Here is a 19,110-nt window from a genome sequence, read left to right on the forward strand (position 1 = left end):
GTTCCTTATTCTAAATGAAGTAGGAAGAACCTGAAAGTAAACTGAGTTACAACATGAGCTAAAATAATCCCATAAGGCAAAACCAGCATACATGACCAGAACACCAAAGAGTGTCCTGGCTCCTGCACAACATCAACACACAGCTCCATCAGGGAAAGCTCACGTAATGTTGTATGTACTGAATTATTCCAATAATTTTTTTAAAAAGCCCTAGAATTCCAAGGTCATAGGAGATTTTTATTGCACAAAAATAGGATTAAAAAGACTATGGTTGCCGGTGCCGCAGCTCACTAGGCTAATCCTCTGCCTGCAGCCCCAGCACTCCGGGTTCTAGTCCCAGTTGTTCCTCTTCCAGTCCAGCTCTCTGCTGTGCCCCGGGAGGGCAGTAGAGGATGGCCCAAGTGCTTGGGCCCTGCACCCACATGGGAGACCAGGAGGAAGCACCTGGCTCCTGGCTTCGGATCGGCGCAGCGCACCGGCAGCCATTTGGGGGGGTAAACCAATGGAGGAAAGACCTTTCTCTCTCTCTCTCTCTCTCTCTAACTCTGCCTGTCAAAAAAAAAAAAAAAAAAAAAAAAGACTATGGTTTTGTTCTATATGCTTATCTGACTATAAATTAATAGCAAAATCTATTAATACATTACTCATTAAATTTCTTGAGCTATAAATGTCATATAAATTTCCAGCACTTTAGGGCCGGCTTTGTGGCACAGCAGGTAAAGCTGCTGCCTATGATGCTGGCATCTCATATGGATGCTTGTTTGAGGTTCTGGCAGCTCCACCTCAGATCCAGCTCCCTGCTAATGCACCTGGGAGAGCAGCAGCAGATGAGTCAAGTACTTGGGCCCCTGCATTCATGTGGAAGCTCTTGGCTTTGGACCAGCCCAGCTCTAGCAGTTACAGCCATCTGGGAAGTGAACCAGCAGGTGGAAGATCTCTGTCTCTCCCTCTCATTCTCTGTAACTTTCAAACAAAAATACATTCAAAAAAATATTCCAGCACTTTAAAATAGTCCTGTGCTTTTCCGATAACTACAATAAACTTAATATTTGCAAATATTTGCAAATATTTCCAGATCCCCAAATTTTACCTTTCATTAAAACACAACAAATGTGAAACTAACAGTGATTGATCCCATGTAGAATTTCATAGCCAGAGGCAGGTGTGTAGGAAGGGGACTTTATAAATTATGTGCATTTGTTACCTATTCAATGTAATTAATTTAACAACTAAAAACAACTGAGCTGAATACTCAGTATCTCTGCAGACTTGAAAGCTTTCCCTACACTTTTAGAAAAAAAAAAAAAAAACTAGAATCCTAGAATAAAGGTATATTCAGCAGTATGGTTACAAAAAATAAATCCTCTTAAGATTTATTTATACATATATGTAAGAAAACATCAAACCCCACACTACTTTCTATTTTATTGAATCATGGGATATACTATCAAATTATTATATAAATACACATTATTTTTCTAGTAGTCTAAAGTGGTAAAATAACAAATTCAGAAATTTAAGACTTTTAAAAAAGCTAGTGATCAGTATTCAGTCTTATAATAAACCATTTTAAACAACACAAACGAAGACATTTCATGAACTACTCGGGCCAGCACTTCCCAATTTGGAGTCCAAGAAATTCTCCATGGAGGGTTGAAGAATTCTCTTCAGATTTCATTCCGTAAGATTCCATTTCTTCTTCAAATACTGGCCATTACAAATAAAACTATATACACCACCCCCCACATGTATGTATGTATGTACATATGTGTGTGTGTGGTGTATATATACGTGTGTTTTTTAAAAAGTAGTGTCAAGGAAGCTTTTATTCCAATTGACCTGGTGAAGAAGCAGCTAAAAACCAGTCTAACAGAATTTCTGCTTGCAAAAAATATTATCTTCTAATTATTCTATCACCACTAAAAACCCTAAAGTGCATCTTCATATGAAATAAATGATTTTATATATAAACTAAACTAATTTAAGTTGTTTTAAAACTTGAATCTCACTTTAATGCCCTACCTGGAAAACTGTCCAATATACCATTATGTAACTCTACCTATCTAATGCAACTTACATATCCATCAAAAGTTAGTTAAGAGGGTTTTTAAAAAGAGAAAGAAAATAATCACACACATGAGCATTTTCTAAGCTTTAGTTCCTTAAAATCTTATCAAAATTAAACCCAGCATATTCTTAAACAATAACAAAACCTCTCATTTCCAAACTAGAAACAGCATGCTCCATAAAACTCTCAAAATACTCTTAGCTAACTTCTGAGAATTTAAAAAGTGCAATCAAAATGCCAATTTTTCAAAGCATGATATGTTTTTATATAAGACTAGCATAATCTTTACGTCTAGCAATTCATCTTAATGCTTTCTTCATTTTGAGATCATTTATGTGCCCCCTGAAAGACTATTTTTAAAACTCTGAAGGCTCATCAGCAACAACTTTTCCCTTCCATGCCAAACACAGAAGCTCCAGAACAACTTCTACTAACAGCAGCAAAGCAACAATTCTACAGTGCATTTCATTTACCATTTGGTTAGGTACATACCGAAATTTTGATTCTTTGTCAATTTATGAACATCAATGGAAAGAAATTGACACTGGTGTGTGACTGCCAACAACTGAGTCATTTTACCTCAAATTAAGTGGAAATAAACTTTAGTAGTTAATAATTTTGAACAAATGAAGTTAAGTGTCCAAAAAGGAAATTACCTCAACAAAGTTTGAAATTACACACAAACCGTGAAGTGGAGATCCAGAATTAATATTTGAAAGTACACAATGGGACTAAATTAAGTCTGGCTGACACTGCCTGATTCAGTGCTGCTATTAACAAATCACTACATCTTGAAGCTTCCTGTAGCAACTGACTCCTTAACATTAAATGCTAGGACTTCAATGGAGTGTCTCCTTTTTCTGAAAAAAATTCTTTGAACCCCACTATACACAGTGCCAATTCTGGAAGGAGATTTGGATATTATCTGAATGGACCACCAGAACAACTCTGATACGCACATATGAAAGCAAATGGTGGAACTTTTTTTTAATTTACGAAAAAATTAGCCAATTTTTCAAAGAATCATTAAGCACACCTATACTATGTTGCACAAACCCACTAACTGGCTTAAAACATTCTTTCAAGCAATACACAGCAAGCTGCTTTCTCAAAGACTATCTGTAACAGTGACTAGTGAAAAACATTTAAACTATTTTTCACATCAACATCTCCCTCCCTCGTTTATTAAAAATTTTGACCTACAACAACAATGAAACAGTTTTTAAAGAAAGAATGTATAGTGTTTAAAGGCGTTTAATGGCAACCCCCTAAATCAAAGGAGGTGTGACAATCAACGCATGTAAAATTAACCTTAATCTGCCAACTAAAACACGCAAAATGTCTCCTAACAATTCTCCTCCTTAAAGCCACCACCATACACAAAAACACGGTACTGCCGCCACCCCCCCACACACACACTTCGAGCTGCTCCTCAATAAAGAGAATAGAGACCAAGGTGCAACACCCCCACCTCCTAACCTTCCCCAAATAACCACATCATCCAAGTAGGACTGAAGATTATTTTTGCTAAAGCAGGAATCCAACCCCAGGGAGCCTCAGCCCTTAGACAATGGTGGTTGCCAGACAGTGCTGCACAGTTGGGTCCAAATGACACATTTCACTAGGCCTTGGACACAACACACACGCGCGCGCGCGCACACACACTCACACACGATCCCAAGGGGCCGGGTCTCAGCAAGGGACGTTCAGGCCCCACTTGGAGATGGAGGGTCGCACCTCGGCGCGCCGGGGAGGACAGGCGAGGGGTGCCGAGAGCGCGGAAGGGCAGCTGCACCGCACACGAGGGAGGGGGCTGGAAATGGCCGATGGGGTCTTTATTTATTTATTTAAACGTCTTGATTTAACGGGTCCTCTGCAACTAAAGGCAAACTGCGCAGCAAACACCGTGGGGTTGGGAGAGGAGTCGCGGCTCCCCCTACCCCGTGACCAGGGAGGGGGGGCCGGGGGAAACAAGTTCCCCGGCCAGCACCGCAGACCACTCCGATTCCTCCCGCGCCCCTCCTCCGCGGGAAGGGGGAGGCTAACACGGAGAAAAGGGGGAAAACAAGTTCCCCAGCCAGCCCCACCGCCCCATCCCTCGCAGGCGCTCCCCCCACCTACCATCAGGAAGGGCAGCCCGGAGCGTGGAAGGCGGCAGAAAAGGGGGGAAATCCCCCCCTCGGCCGGCCCCCCACCCGCCCCAGCCACCAACAGACTCCCGCGGGGTCCGCGATCGGGCGGAGAAGCCAAAGGGATGGGTGGGGGTGGAGAGCGCCGAGCCCCCGAAACCAAACAAAGCGCGGCCTGAGCGAGAGCCCGGGCGAGTGGGGAAGCCGCGGCTTTTCCTGCCGGCTGGGGCCCGGCCCGGGCTGACACTGCGGCACCGGGGGGACCCGCCTCCGCGCAGCCCCCCTCGCCCACCCCCCGGGCGCTCAGGCCCCCGCCCGCCCGCAGTGCCCGGGCCGCGGCCGGCGACCAGAGAGCGCGGCCTTACCCCGCTCGCCGGCGTTGTTCCGCTCCTGAGGCAGCGGCGGAGGCGGCGGTGGCGGCGGCGGAGGCTGCTGCTGCGGCGGCGGCGGAGGCTGCTGCTGCGGCGGCGGCTGCTGCTGGGGCGGCTGCGGCGGCGGCTGCTGCGGGGGCTGCTGCTGCTGTTGCTGCACCGGGCGCGGCCGCGACACTCGCCTGGGTCTCCGGTTGGCGGCTCGGACGGAGTTCATTTGCCGGGCTGAGGTGGCGGCGTTGGCGGAGGGACACACACACGAACACGCACACGCACCGCGAGCTCCGGGGCAGGAGAAAGGGGGTGGGGAGAGGGGGGGAGGGAGGAGAGGGGGCGAAGGGAAGGGGCGCCGCGGAGGGCGGAGGGGGCGAGCGGGACCCCGAGTGGAGAGAAAGGCCGGGGACGACAGGCGGAGAGCGAGCTAGGCCGGCCGGGCCTGAGCGCGGGGAAGGCCGAGGCCGCCGGGCGGGGCGGCCGCGAGGGACGGAGGCAGAAAGACGGGCAGAGCGAGCGAGAGGGAAGAAAGAAAGGGCGTCCGCCCGCCTGGGGACCCCGAGGCGAAGCGCGGCGGCCGCGGCGGCGGAGACGGAGCCCGGTCCCGCCGACTCCCGAGCGGCGTCTCCAGCGGCGGGGGGAGTGGGCGGGCGGGAGAGGCAGGGAGAAGGAGGAGAGCGAGGGAGAGGAGGGAGGGAGGGAGCAGGGGCGCCCGGCTCCTCGCTTCCCTCTTCCTTCCCCCTACACCCCCTGAAAGAGATTTCTGAAACGAATTTTTTTCTCTTTCTTCGGCCTCTTCTCTCTCCTCCCCCCCTTCTCTCCTCCGCGAAGGGGAAATGAGTGTGAAGGGAGGAGATAGGGGGAAAAAGAGGCGTCGTCGTTCCTCCTCCTTAAAGGAGCCTTTCCTCCTCCTCCTCCTCCTCCTCCTAGCCCCGTCGCCGCGGCTTCTGCTGCTGCTCCGTGGCAGGAGGAGCCATTGACACCGCCGGAGACTCCACTCTCGCCCAGTCGGTCCCTCCCCGCCGCGGGGCTGGCCAGGGGCGCGGGGGAGGGCCGCGGGGCGGCGGGGAGGGGGAGGGGTGGAGGGGCGGGGAAGGAGGGGGGCGGGGATTCCGGTCGAGCGGCCAATGGGAGCTGCCTGTACAACCTCCGGGCCAATGCGGCCTCCGCTCTTATCGCCAAGTCCCTTCCTTCAACGCCCCGTTTCCTCTCTTGGGTTTCCTCCCTCCCCCGCCGCGGAGGGGGAAGAGAAGAGGGGGAGTGTAGCGGGGCGGGTGATAATGGGGAGGTATCAGGGCATATAATAGAGCGGGGGGTGGGCGAAGGGAGCGCCAGTGCGTGGCGGCGGTTCCAGGAGAGGAGGTGCTCGGGGGAAAGGGCGGGGGCTGCTGATGTAATGGGGAGAAGTGATTAATCCTTCCTGGGCTCGGCGTTTCGGGCTTCCCTTCCACGCCAACCTTCACCCGAATTTTTGAGCGGAAAAAAAGTGGAGTGAGGGAGCAGAGCTTTGGTAACTGGGGTTTTCTGGGGGGTAGGTGAGTTCAAATCTGAGCTGTAGGGAGCGCTAGAGACCCTGTGCCCTTCAGCCGGGGCTGAAGGTATTTGCAGACCTGGGCGATCCACTTTGCTCGGTCACAGAAGTTTGGAATCAGTTCCTAATCAGAGTCATCCAAGCCTTCAGAAGCCTTTGACCTTTTGTCCATTTGCTTTGCTTTTTGGAGAAGTGGGCTATGTAAGTGTTCGGGAAAATAACATGTGAGAGAAGTAAATGTTGAGGTTGGGTTGTTTATGTGATTTACAATTTTTTTTTTTTTTTTTTTTTTTTTAGATCCCACAGACTCAAAGGAAAAGAAAAACCCCCAAGAGGAATTATCTTTTGTGTCTGTATCTGCTCCGCTCAGCATAATCTCTCCCCAAGGAAAATGTTTTACTCCCTAGCTGCTGTTGCGATGGCTGAAAAATGTACTCTTTTCAATTCTTCCCTCTCTTTTGTTTATCTGTGTTTTGTTTCTTTTTTCTGGATGTGGTAAAACTGGCAGCTTACCTGATCCTCTGGTTTTCAGACCCGTGATTTCCCTCTCATTTGAGTTTGTCGATTGGTGTCTAGGTTTGAGATAGACAATTAAGCGATTACAAAGCGCGAGCCTGAGAGGGAAGCCTTGTTGGGGGCGGCTCAGGCAGAGGTGAGCCCAAGTTGCCTTGTCCCAGACGGGGTATGTGATTCCAGACGAAGTACCTTTCTGCATACCTCGGTTCCGCACTGCCTTTAAATCACAACTTACTTCGAACTACGTGATCTTGTTTATAGTCTTTAAAAAGTCTGTAATTTTGAGATCTTTGGTATGGAAAATGGAATAGATAATAAGTTTACTTCTCAGGAAAATAATCGAGGAGGACAGCTATTTGAAAACAACCAGAACTCCAGGTTTTTATGGTGGTTAGCTTAGTACAAATGGGTAAAATTTTAGATTTGATTTAGATAAATGGGGGTGGGGCAGTAAAAATATAGGAGGATTGCATGGTGCTTTATTTATAAATGTGTCCATAATTCTGATAGTTCTAAATATTTTTTATTCAACAAATATTTGCTGGTTCCTTCCACATATGATTAATGTGTAAAGGTGCTATAGGAAATACCAGTTAAATGCAAAATCTTGGCCATAAAGAGTTACAGATTTACTTAAATTCCTTTAGTTGTACAAAGCAGCTTATTTTCTGTAACTTAACCTCAGGTCCCCACATTATCTAAACTTTTTTCTGTAAAAGCTGTTTTTGAGATGTTATTTCCCTACCTGCCTTTCATTTATATGTATTTAAATGTATATTTTATATAAATTATTGTACAAATTTATATATAAATTATTGTATAAATATATAAATTATTGTGTGAATTTGGAGGGTATTTTTACATATTCTAGAATTCTAGCATATGGTAGTAGATGCCTTGTTCTAATACAATCAGTATTTTATGACCATTTTTTGATGGAAGTAAAGTACTTTGAGAAAGGAAGCACTTTTTTCTAATTCACACAGTGATCCTGAGCTGATAGTGACCCTGAGGGATGAGGAGGCGTCCATGGCATCAGGGAAGGGCATCTAAGCCATAAATGCCAGCCTGTGTTTTGTCCTTCCATATGGAGTAGCTGGTGTGGGCTGACAGCAGAACTTCTAGCCTCAGAGGTCAAACTGGTCATTTCTGCCCTTGGGAGATACCACATAGAGACCCATACCTGAGCCATTTGTTCCCGCTCTCCCCAGTACAGCCTGTTGTACTGACCCCGGTCTCCATTGATCCTCACTGCATCACTGTATCTCCTCCCTGAGACACCTGGGCACTGAAGGATTCCATGAGTACATGTAAGCCTTGATGAACCAGGAGCCTGGCTTTGGGCTGATCCACTGAGCCACCTCCCTCTACCATTGTTGTATTATTATTCTTATGTCATACTGAATGTGCTGTTCAGCTCAAAGCAGAGCTCTTAGAGATCTGGGCCTTTCACAGGCATGCCCAGGGAAACAAGCCACTATCCCCAACTATGTTGGATTTCCCCATATCTGTGTGAATGCATCAACTGTGTACATCTGATTGAAGTTCACAGCATGGAAGGGAATGGAAAGTAAGGACACTGCGTCTGATTACCTCTTCCTTGGCCTCTTCTCTTCTTTCCATCATTATAAGGGATGGATTTTTCTCCTTCTTGTATGTCTGGAATTTTCCTTGTGCACTGGATTCTCTTCATACTTCACATTTGCTCTGCTCCTTTCCTTGGAGCCATGATGGCTGATGAAATGCCAGGAATAAACTAGTTTAACAATAGTGAAACATCTATTGGGAGATAATAAAAAATGTTATGCTACCCTCATTGTCACCAGTTTCTACATATTTTTAGTTTATTTCAAGGGTTTAAATGTTGGAGACCTTTTTGTATAAAGGTGTTCAAAGCCATCTTAAAATTGTGAAATGTGAGAGTTGTGATGGGTCTTGGAGATCATTTCATTTCTGTGTTTGACAGACTGGGAAACTGAAGTGCAAAGAAGCGAAGTGACAAAACCAAATCCCCAGACTGCTTAGGAGCAAAGCTACTGTCTGCCAATCTATGCTTTTCCCTTCACAGGTGTTAAAGACCCTTAATTGTGTTGATGAAAACTCAAAATATTCCAGAGGGTTTTATCCACTATCAGGTCTTACATTAGCAAATAATCTTGTCCATTAATTAGCATAGAAGTTATGTATGATTAAAAAATAAAACAGGAAAATTTAAAGGGGAATTTTATTTGAGGTAGGAGTCTCCCAGAATTATTTCAGTAACACTTAGCATAATTTCAGAGGACTGGATTCCCTCAGGGTTGCTCTCTATTGAAGAACATTTGTGTTTGTTTTTCTCAACTAATTACTGGTGCTTAACAGGTTAGTGTATTTAAAATTATTTGTTTATAAAACCGATCACAATAGGAATGTAGGAAAAATAAGCTCTTTAATCACTTTTAATATATGGCAGGTGATATTTACTGTGATTTTTAAATTATAATTTTTACCATTTCAAAGATTCAGCTTCCCTTTCCTCTGTCACTCCATCATCTAGTCCCAAGCCATCACCACTCAGTCAGTTACATAAGACACCTCAAAGCTGCTCACTCCTTTTATGTCATTTAAGAAATTAGTTTGATCTGAATATGGCTTCCCTACAGGGATAACCAGCTCTGTTTAAAAGATCCTTGTTAGAGTATGAATGACTTATCTCTCTAAGCTGCAAAAATTCATTCTTTAGTACATGCTCAGATAATATTTTATCAGCTAGGTAGTGAAAATTAACTTGGAACTAAGGATTTAAATTTAATGTATATGTAGAAAAACCTGGTAAGCACACAATTCAATGATACTCATAATACAGGTTATCTTTAAAGAATTATAGAATCTAACTTTAATACCCTTCCCTGTGGACTAATACAGACATAGCACTATTAAAAGAAATTAATTATGTTCAAGATTTAGGATGGACTGTGGTAGATGGTTATAAATCTTTAATTGTGCTTTTTTTAAAAGAGAGCCCAATTTCTAGGTGTTGAGAGAAGACAAGGCCAAAATAATAAAAGTGATATATTAGGGAAGGACTGGTAGGTGACACAAGAGTGGGGAGGTGTGAGGATAGCACATGACACCGGAGCTCTGCCACATACAGGTTCTCTGACCTTGGGCAAATTCCTTAACCTCTCTGGGTTTGTTTCTGCATCTGTAAAATGGAGGGGGTCATTTTGTGGGACTGTCAGGAGTACTGAGTGAATTAATACCTATACAGTACTAGAGCAGTGCTTGGTGAGTAGTAGAGGCTCGAGAAGCTGTTAGCAATTACTGTTCTTGCTGCTGGAGGTGGTTTTTTGCAGTGTTCTTTCAGACCTTGATGAATTTCAAGATTGCATGGACGTTGTATGAGAGAAGCTGGTACATTGTTATGGGGAAATATGGCTAGAAAATGGATGGCCTAAGAAAATTTTTAAAAAGAGGAAACACAACACCAAGAAATAGAGGTAGAAAAACAGTAAGTAAAGATTAGACATGGGTTAAAAGTGGGAGGAGACCTTCCCTGCAGGAGTTCTCCATTGAAACAATGTTGGAACTGAGAATCCTGTGTTAGATGCAGAATACCTTGACTTTATTTATGTGAAAGGCAGAGAGTTACAGGGAAGGGTAGAGACAGAGAGAGAGGTCTTCCATCCGCTGGTTCACTCCCCAGATGGCTGCAACAGCCAGAGCTACACTGATCCGAAGTCAGGAGCCAGGAGCTTCCTCCGGGTCTCCCACGTGGGGGCAGGGACCCAAGGAGTTGGGCCATCTTCTACTGCTATCCCAGGCCATAGCAGAGAGCTGGATCGGAAGAGGAGCAGCTGGACTAGAACCAGCGCCCAAATGGAATGGGATGCAGGTGCTTCAGGCCAGGGTGTTAACTCATGTGCCACATCACTGGACCCAAAATACATCTTTAAAAATTAAAAGAGTTGAAGGAGGTGATGAAATAAATGCATAGGCCTAGAAAGAATTAAAAAAAAAAAAACCAGTTGAAGTTTTACCTATGATAGAGGAAGAATTGGATCCATTTAAGTGGCAGGTTAAAAATATGCATTTGGGCCTCCTTGAAAGTACTGATTGATAGAAAAATGTAACAGAGAAATGGCAGAAAGTGATACACAAGGTGGCACAAATTAGTCAAGCTGGGGAAATCTGAAAGCTCTCAGCTGGGGCTTTCGGGGAAGAGCACCTGTCTGAGGAAGTGCATATGAGCCTGCCCTATGATCCTGACACTCTGGCCTTTGGAAACATCAATAGCAGCATCAGGTGGCGGTGCAGGAATACAGCTAAGGTACTTTTCAGTTAGGAAGATCTTGTTTGTGTGTGTGTGTTTTAAAAGATTTAATAAGCAAGGTTAATAGAGCAAAGGAGTTCTAGAGCAGGAAACAATGGCAACAGCTGTGTCCTAAAGTTTTTAAATTCTTGGGTTCCTGCTGGGGGCAGATGAATACTCAGAAAAAAAATCGGCTGCAAGGCCATAAGCATGGACCACAGGGTTGCCTAATTTTTGAAAAAGATTTTTAAAATATATTTGAAAGGCAGTGTTACAAGGAGGTGAGAGAGAGAGAGATCAATTTCTATCTGTTGATTCACTTCCCAGATGGCTGCAACTGCTAGGGCTGGGCCAGACTGAAGCCAGGAGCCCAGAACTCTATCCAGGTCTCCCATGTGGGTGACAGAGGCCCAAGCACTTGGGCCATCCTCCATTGCCAGGCATCTTAGCAGGGAGCTGGATCAGAAATGGAGCAGCGGGGACTCGAACTGACATGTGTATGGGATGCCCGAGATGTAGGTGGCATCCTAAACTGCTGTGCCGCAACACCAGCCCCAGTGCTGCCAGTTATAAAAGTGGATGTTCTGTGTTCACACATGGGGGAAAAAAGCAGTGGCACTCAATAGAAGTCAGTCTCAATTCAACATTGTGCTTCCAGGTCAGAAACACTAGAATCAAAAGGGAAATGGAAGTATTCAAAATGTGGACAGAATACCAAAGGAAAGAAGGAAGACTTGGGTATTATCTAAACATTGCAGATTAGACATTGCAGATGCTACCCCCCTTGAAAATCAACTCATGTCTCTTTTTAACTAACGAGGCCCTGTGCCCATTTTGGAATTAATCTCAGGCAAGGGTAAGGGATTACTCTTACAGCAATCAGACTTGGTTGGTCTTGTCACTTGAGGTGGGTTGAGTGAGAAGAAGCAAATGAAGGTCCCCAGAAAACACTGGGGTTTCAGAGGGGGTGAGGAGAAGATGTTGTATAGGAAGTCAATTATGTCCTTATTAGAAGTGTAGTGTTTCAGTTAATCTCTCGATGAGAAATTTATCCTAACTGAATTCTAAATCACAACTTGTGTATTCTAATAGGCATCCTGGCAAGGAGAAACCAAGAGATGTTCTGCCTTCATCTTTTGCTTCCTCTGTGTTATTCCCTTTTCTCCAGAGAACTCTGTGTCTGCTACTATTTTTGATAAGCAACAGCAACAAAGGTTTACACACTGGGTTCTAGGAACATCATTTTGTTTGCAAAATGCTATTACTGCGGGATCATGTCTGCTTCTACATTTATGAGATGTGAGAGATTTGGGTTGTTTACTTCAATGCTGAAAGTACAGAAGGTGCTACACCCACTGTAATGAAAGAAGGTGGAGTGACTGCCGTAAGACCCCAAGCCCCAAGTTATTTGAAGAAGAACCCCGACAGAGACTGGAAAGATCAGGCAATGAAGGAAAAAAAGAGTTTCTTGGGTTTTCAGGTCCTAGGAGTTTACAATAGGAAGAAGAGTTCATTTTGAACTTGAATTTCCCTGGGAATTTAATAATTTCTGCCATTCTTTGTTGTTTTATTTGGAATTGTGAAAGTAATCTTCCCTGTTGACCAATTTCAAACAATGTCACTCGACGAAACATAATTTCAAATGGAAAATAGATTAGGACATGACTGTGTAGCCTAGGGTGCAGTGTGGCCTTGAAGTTAAATTGAGTAAGGATCTGTGCTGACCCATTCCTGAACATTTGGGAGGAACAGCTTCACTGTGCCTCTGACTGGGCACGAGAATGTGCAGTGAGGAGCACTACTGCTAACTGAGGGAGCGGCTGACCTCTCCTCGTGGGATAAGTCCTAGGCCAACAGAGGTTTGATAGTTAAGCCCAGTTATTTAAAAAAAAAAAATAGGCTTGATGGATAGGGGTTGAGTGGATTCCACTTATCTCTGCTTTTCTGTTAGAGCTCTTTAAGCTTCCACCCAAGCCTCTGCTCATCCATCTACCCTCTGGTTAGGTCCTCCACCCAGCAACCAGCCTGCTCAGAGATCCTGGACCTTCCCCAGGGGAAGGGATCCTGACCTTGAGAGGCACTTGCTGGACCTCCTCCAGGCCTCAGTGCCTGTCTTTTCTTTTTCTACCCCTAGGATCAGCAGACTGTTAGGCACACTTTTTCCCCATTAGAGTAAGAAATCAATAGGCAAATGAGAAGATTTCATCCTCCTCTCCTCTCCTCTGTGTTCCAAAATCCATGGTTCTGGAAGTCAGTCTCATTCAGGTAGGTGGACTTGTGCTCTGCTATGGATACTCCTCTACTTGAGTCTTGTTCCTATCTGCACTCTTTTTTCCAGCACACATGAGAGGAGTTCCCAAGATTTGGAACTGGCCCCATTTGGGCTTCCTGGCCTCGACTCAGCTGTAGCCCAATTCACTTTATTGTTAAAGATTTATTATTTATTTATTTGTTGAAAGGCAGAGTTAGAGGGAAAGAGATTTTCTATCCACTGGCTCTCTCTCCAAATGGCCACAATGGCCAGAGGTGGGCCAGGCAAAAGCCAGAAGCCTGAACTCCACCTGGATTTCAGACATAGATAGCAGGGCTGTCTTCTGCTGCCTTCCCAGGTGCATTAGCAGAGAGCTGGATCAGAAGTTGAGCAGGTGGGACACTAACTGGCACCCATATGGGCTGCCAGCATTTCAGGCAGTGGCTTAACCTGCTATGCCACAACATGGGTCCCTATTTAAAAACTTTATTTATGGGCCGGTGTTGTGGTAGAGTGGGTTAAATCACCACCTGTGATGCCAGCATCCCATATCTAAGCAAGGATTTGCATCCTGGCTGCTCTGCTTCTGATCCAGCTCCCTGCTGATGCACCCGGGAAAGCAGCAGAAGATGGCCTGAGTGCTTTGACCCCTGCCACTCACTTGGGAGACCTAAATGGAATTTCTGGCTCCTGGCTTCCACTTGGCCCAGTCCTTGCTATTGTGGCCATTTGGGGAGTGAAGCAGTGGATGAAAGATCTCTGTCTCTCCCTCTGTGTGTGTGTGTGTGTGTCAATCTGTCTTTCAATTAAAAAAAAAATCTTTCAAAAATTTTATTTATGTATTTTAATGGAAAGAGATGTAGAGGGGCTAGTGTTGTGGCACAGCAGGTTAAGCTGTCACTTGAGATGCCAGCATCCCATTTTGGAGTGCTCATTCAAGTCCTGACTGTTCTGTGCTTCCTTCCCATCCAGCTTTCTACGAATGTTCCTGAGAAGGCAATGGATGATGGCCCAAGTCTTGGAACTCTGCCACTCTTGGGGGAGACACAGATGGGGTTCTGGTTCCTGGCTTTGGCCTGGCCCAACCCTGACTGTTATGGGCATTTGGGAATAAACCAGTGGAAGGAAAATTGTTATTTGTCTCTCCCTCTCGATCACTCTGCCTTTCAAATAAATCAATCAATCTGTTGAGGGTGGGAAGGCTGAGGGACAGAGTGAGAAATACACACCACTCTCATCTGCTGGTTCACTTCCCAAATGCCCACAGTAGCTAGGGCTGGGACAGGCTGAAGCCTGGAGCCACAAACTCAACCCAGGTCTCCCATGTGGATAGCAGGGACACAACAATTCGAGTCGTCACTTGTCTCCCAGGGTGTACATTAGCAGGAATGGGGAGCAGAGCCAGGACTCAAACCTAGGTGCTGTCATATAGGATGCAGGCATCATAGGTGGCATCTTAACCATTACACCAAACACATACCCCTCAAGCTTCACTTTAAATTTGGGAATTTGCTTACTTGATAATAAAATGGTCCTGGGGTTCTCATTGGAGTATGGTTACAGGTGAGCATCTCCCCTAAGGAAGCCAGTTGGGAAAAGAGGTGGAGTAGGACTTGAGTTGGGAATCTACCCCAAACTTCTAACCCTGTTTTTAAAGACAGATGGCGCTTTTCTACATTTAAAGCCATGAGCACAGCCTACAATAAGTTGTATAACTCAGAAATTCCCAAAAGAAAAATGAAGAAAGAACAGGAATTTTGGAAAAGTTAGAACAGTTTTTATAAAATAAAAACTAAGGGGGAAAAAAGAACTTGTAAATGTATTATGAATAAGATTTTGTAATTATAATTTACCTCTGCTTGGTAACTATTGCTACTCAAGTTAGAAGTGATAAGAAAAAATGTGAAATGCAAGACAATTCCAAAAAAGTGGAAATTTTGTTATATTCAATGCATGTAATAAATTCTTTGTTTTGACCATAAAGAGCTATACATTTTATATTAATAGAAAATGAATTTCTCTCTGCCCTCAGCTATTTAAGGAATATTGGCTTGAAGGGGCGCCAGATAGCTCCTTTTCCCAGGGCTCCCACATGACCAGAGCCAGTGCTTTCTCAGCCTTCCTTTCGCCTGGCAGCCTATCTACTGCTGCTCAGTTTTTGTTCCTACTGCACAGGGTGACACAGCCATCATCTTCCATGGCTCCTTCTGAAAAGATAGGCTGTCGCAAGGTGAGAGGTTGAGAGGAAGACATGGGTAAAAACTCAAAAAAAAAGAGAAAAATTTATGTTCTGTCTCCTCACCCCCCCAAAAAAAATCTGTTTAGAAAACAGACGGTACACACACATGATGGACAGTCACTGCCCAGGTGCTGTTGTGAAGGAGGAAGGGTGATAAGCTGCCTACATATGTCAGTCATATCAAATGACATTGACTCTGTGAGACTCCTGCCTCAGTCATGTATTTCTATTTGGTGGGCTCCGCTTGAGTCATCAAGGTCAGCACATAGATTTATATATAACAACAATTTTGAGAAAATGTTAAGATTTTTGTTCAGTACACCACTAGGCAAGGGGCCTTGGTGTGAAATTCCAGATTTGGGAGTGTGAAAACATCAGGGAGTCTTCCATTATCCCTTCTTATAACTTTCCCTGCCTCCATGCCAAGACAGCCTCTGACACTGTAGAAATGTACACTTACGGAAATTGAAAATTAAGGAACTGACCTTCTTGTATTAGTAAAGCCCTTCAAGCTACTACTTACCTGGGATCACAAATGAAAGGAGTCAGACTTTTGAAAACAAACAGATCAAGAGATTAAACACCTTCTAGCATTCTAATAGCCTTAGTTAAAAACCCTTAGTTAAAAAGTAAACAGTTTAGAGATACTCATCAAAGGTGTATAGCTTTTAGCACAGAAGCTTGTGATTTGGGGGGTGGGGGGAGCACCACTTAGAATCTATCTTGTCCTAACAAGAAGGAAATAAGAGCTTTCCAGTCATTACAGACCTCATTTAAAGGATGTATCTCCCTCTTGATACAGATCAGCTTTATTATATGACTTATTTTAATGAATGCTTCACATTAAAATTGAAGGTATTTTTGTTTTAAAATATAGTTTATTAGTCTCTGGGTCAGGATCCTTTGGGGAAGTAAGTGGGCAGGGCGAAGATTGTTCACCTCCAACTAGAGTTGGGGAACCAGTACAACCAGATATTCTTGCCATCTCCACTGAGAGCCCCCTTTCTAACCCTACTTCGTCAACCGGAATGGTTTCTCTTATTCCCCTGACTCCAAACTCTACTGTCCTTCCTTTGGTGACCTGTGTTCTGGTCACTTTTTGTTCCCTACCTGTTTCCTATTTGCTCCAGCAGCTCCTCCCAAGATTCTAATCTCTACATTGTGGACCCCAAGCTTGTAATTTGACCAAGATTTCTTGTTTCTTTGCCTGAAAAATTTAATTTGGCACTATAATGAAGTATGAGAATGTGGGTTTTGCAGTCAGGCAAATTTGGGTTTAAATCCAGAGTATACCAGCAATTGGTGGTCTGACTTGGGTACTGTGCTTCTCTGAGGAATAGTTTCTTCTTAGCAAAATGAGGATAGTGATACCAACCACAAAATATAGTTGTGATTGGAAATAGCAGTGATGGTTCCACAACATTGTACTTATTGCCACAAAAGTGGATACCTAATAATTATTAAAATGGGAAATTTTACATTGTGTATATTTTACCATGATAAAAAATGAAGAAATTATGGTTATGAGAATTAGTCTTTGTAGACCATTCATTACAACGCCTGGAATGTACAGTATGCCCTAAGAAAAAGTAGCTAGATAGCTTAAAGTATTTTATGTCAAAAGTAACAAAAAAAGCACAACTCAAACTGGCTTAGACAATAAGAGAATGTATTGGTTCGTGAAACTGAAAAGTCTAGGAATAGGACAGACTTTTGGGTTCATTTATGTCACTAAGAATTCAGACTCTCTAGGTCATCAGTCATATCACTAAGAACTCAGCCATGTCACTAAGGACTCCATTGCTTTCCATCTTTCCACTCTGCCTTCTACAATGTCAGCCTTCTACTATTGCCAATAACACTCATAATTCACAAGAAGGTTGGTAACAGCCCCAAAAAAGTCTGTGTTCCCTCATCTGCAAAGAATAACTTGGTTCCAACAGTCTGGTAAGCATCCTGACATTCATTTGCTTAAGCATGTGCCTGCCCTAGAACCAAGAGCTGTGCATAGAAGGAACGTGACGTTGTAACTAGACAGAGAGTGGGTCAGCTCCTCTGGAAGGCCGTGGGCTGCGTGGGGAGTAGTAGATTCCCCAGAGGAAAAGGCGCTGTGGAGGGAACAAGGCAGTACTAATGCACCAAGGAGGCTAACAACAAATGTCCATGATAGAAGCTGTTTTCATTATTATTGGCTTTCTTGGCCCCTAGCCTTTGGCTCTTGGCTATTTTTTTGGAAATCATTTAAAAATAAACAAAAAGAAAAAAATCTAAGGATCCTTATTTTGAGTAGTTTCATTCTTTCAATATGTACCAAAATAAGTTTTATTTGATTGAGTGTTAGGCATTTGGAGCACCAAGCAAGCAGCCAAGTGCACTGACTGAAGGGGTTTAACAGGAATGAATGACAGGGAAGGAGAACAGGCAGGAAGTGAGAGATGGTGACTTGCCAAAGTGCGAAACCCAGAAAAGTGAAGTTAGTTGTTGGGCTGTTCTTTACTGAAGCAGGTTGGAAGCCTTGACACAGGTTAAGACGAAGGAATTCTATCTGATGACTTGTCAATTTCTGCCAGTTTGCTTCTGTTCCTTCTGGCAAGGAAGCTCTTCATATTCCTTTGCTGCACTTCATCTGGCTAATTCCTATCCATTGGTTAAGACTAAATCTGATCTTTATGTCAAGGAGGGTCTTCCTGTACAACACTGTCACACATCTCCCACTTCTAAAACACAAACCACAGGCTGACTTAAAGTAATCCTGTTTGGTAATCCCCACCTGTAATCAATACCCAGTAGCCTAATGATCTGTTTACTTTTCAGGTCCCAGCCCTGGCCCCTCTCCCCCTTACCCATATTATAGCTCCTGAAGATCAAGGACTTTACCTTCTTCAGCTTTAGTCCCACGCTGCCTAGCACAAAGAAGTGCTCAATGAATGATGGAGGCGGCTCCTTTGGTGGCTGAGATCCTCTGCCCAAGACTGGCACAACAGAAGGGCATGCAAAACCCAATGTTTGCACCCAGAGGTACCCTCTCCACCTAGGAAGAAGAAATCAGGGATGGGGATGGAGAATGCTGAGACATGTTGAGCATGTTTTGTAGCAGTTTGTATCCATTTAGATTTTGGAAGTGGTAAAGATTGCCTCAAAACTTCCAAAAATATCCAAGATGCCTTTGTTCCTTCTCTATTCTTCATCTTTAAACACTATCCTATTTCAAACTGTTAAAAGATACTTACTTCCCCTATTTAATCATGAAGTGCTCACAATTTTTATGTTGTTAATTCTTCAGAGAGTTAGGATGTAATTATGACATGAAAGTGACCATTCTAATAGTTCTGACTTACAAACACTAGTTACTGGCATTTACAGAATGAAGCAAACCACCCAAACTAAATACCAGGTGTTCAGTATACTGACTGTAATACCTCACTCCTTGTTACAAAGAGCTCATATGACCTTTATGCAGGGAATTTGTTTTCTGTTTAATTTATTTTTCCATTCTGAAAGAGAGACCCATCCATTATAGGAAAGAAGTCAATTATTGGGTAAACACAGTAACACCTAATGATTAAACATCTGGTATTAAGTCTCAAAACATTCTGCATCTTTTAGCATATAGAATTTAAAAATGTTAACATTCTACTGAAGATTTTCAGCCTTGTTTCTTAAGCAGACTGAGAGGTTGTGTGCTTGGCCTGGTCACTAGGTTTTCACAACAAGCTAAGG

The 19,110-nt window shown here is 44.1% G+C and overlaps 1 protein-coding gene and 1 long non-coding RNA gene across 2 annotated transcripts in view; both read right to left on the reverse strand.

The window, feature by feature from the left end:
• Positions 1–4,662, reverse strand: part of FBXO11 (F-box protein 11) — a 93,505-nt gene extending 88,843 nt beyond the window's left edge. The window contains exon 1 of the mRNA XM_062209405.1: positions 4,563–4,662. The gene's annotated coding sequence lies outside the window, so the exon portion shown is untranslated. The remainder of the gene's footprint in view (positions 1–4,562) is intronic.
• Positions 4,663–5,754: 1,092 nt separating this feature from the next.
• LOC133772658 (uncharacterized) lies at positions 5,755–18,415 on the reverse strand. The gene is made up of 4 exons (XR_009867798.1): positions 18,268–18,415; positions 8,203–8,388; positions 6,607–6,665; positions 5,755–6,290 (listed from the first exon to the last, which is right to left on the reverse strand). It is a non-coding gene; the product is annotated as an uncharacterized LOC133772658 (long non-coding RNA).
• Between the last annotated feature and the right edge of the window lie 695 nt (positions 18,416–19,110).

The sequence above is a fragment of the Lepus europaeus genome, chromosome 13 (genome assembly GCF_033115175.1).
Source record: "Lepus europaeus isolate LE1 chromosome 13, mLepTim1.pri, whole genome shotgun sequence".
In the NCBI taxonomy this organism is placed as follows: Eukaryota; Metazoa; Chordata; class Mammalia; order Lagomorpha; family Leporidae; genus Lepus; species Lepus europaeus.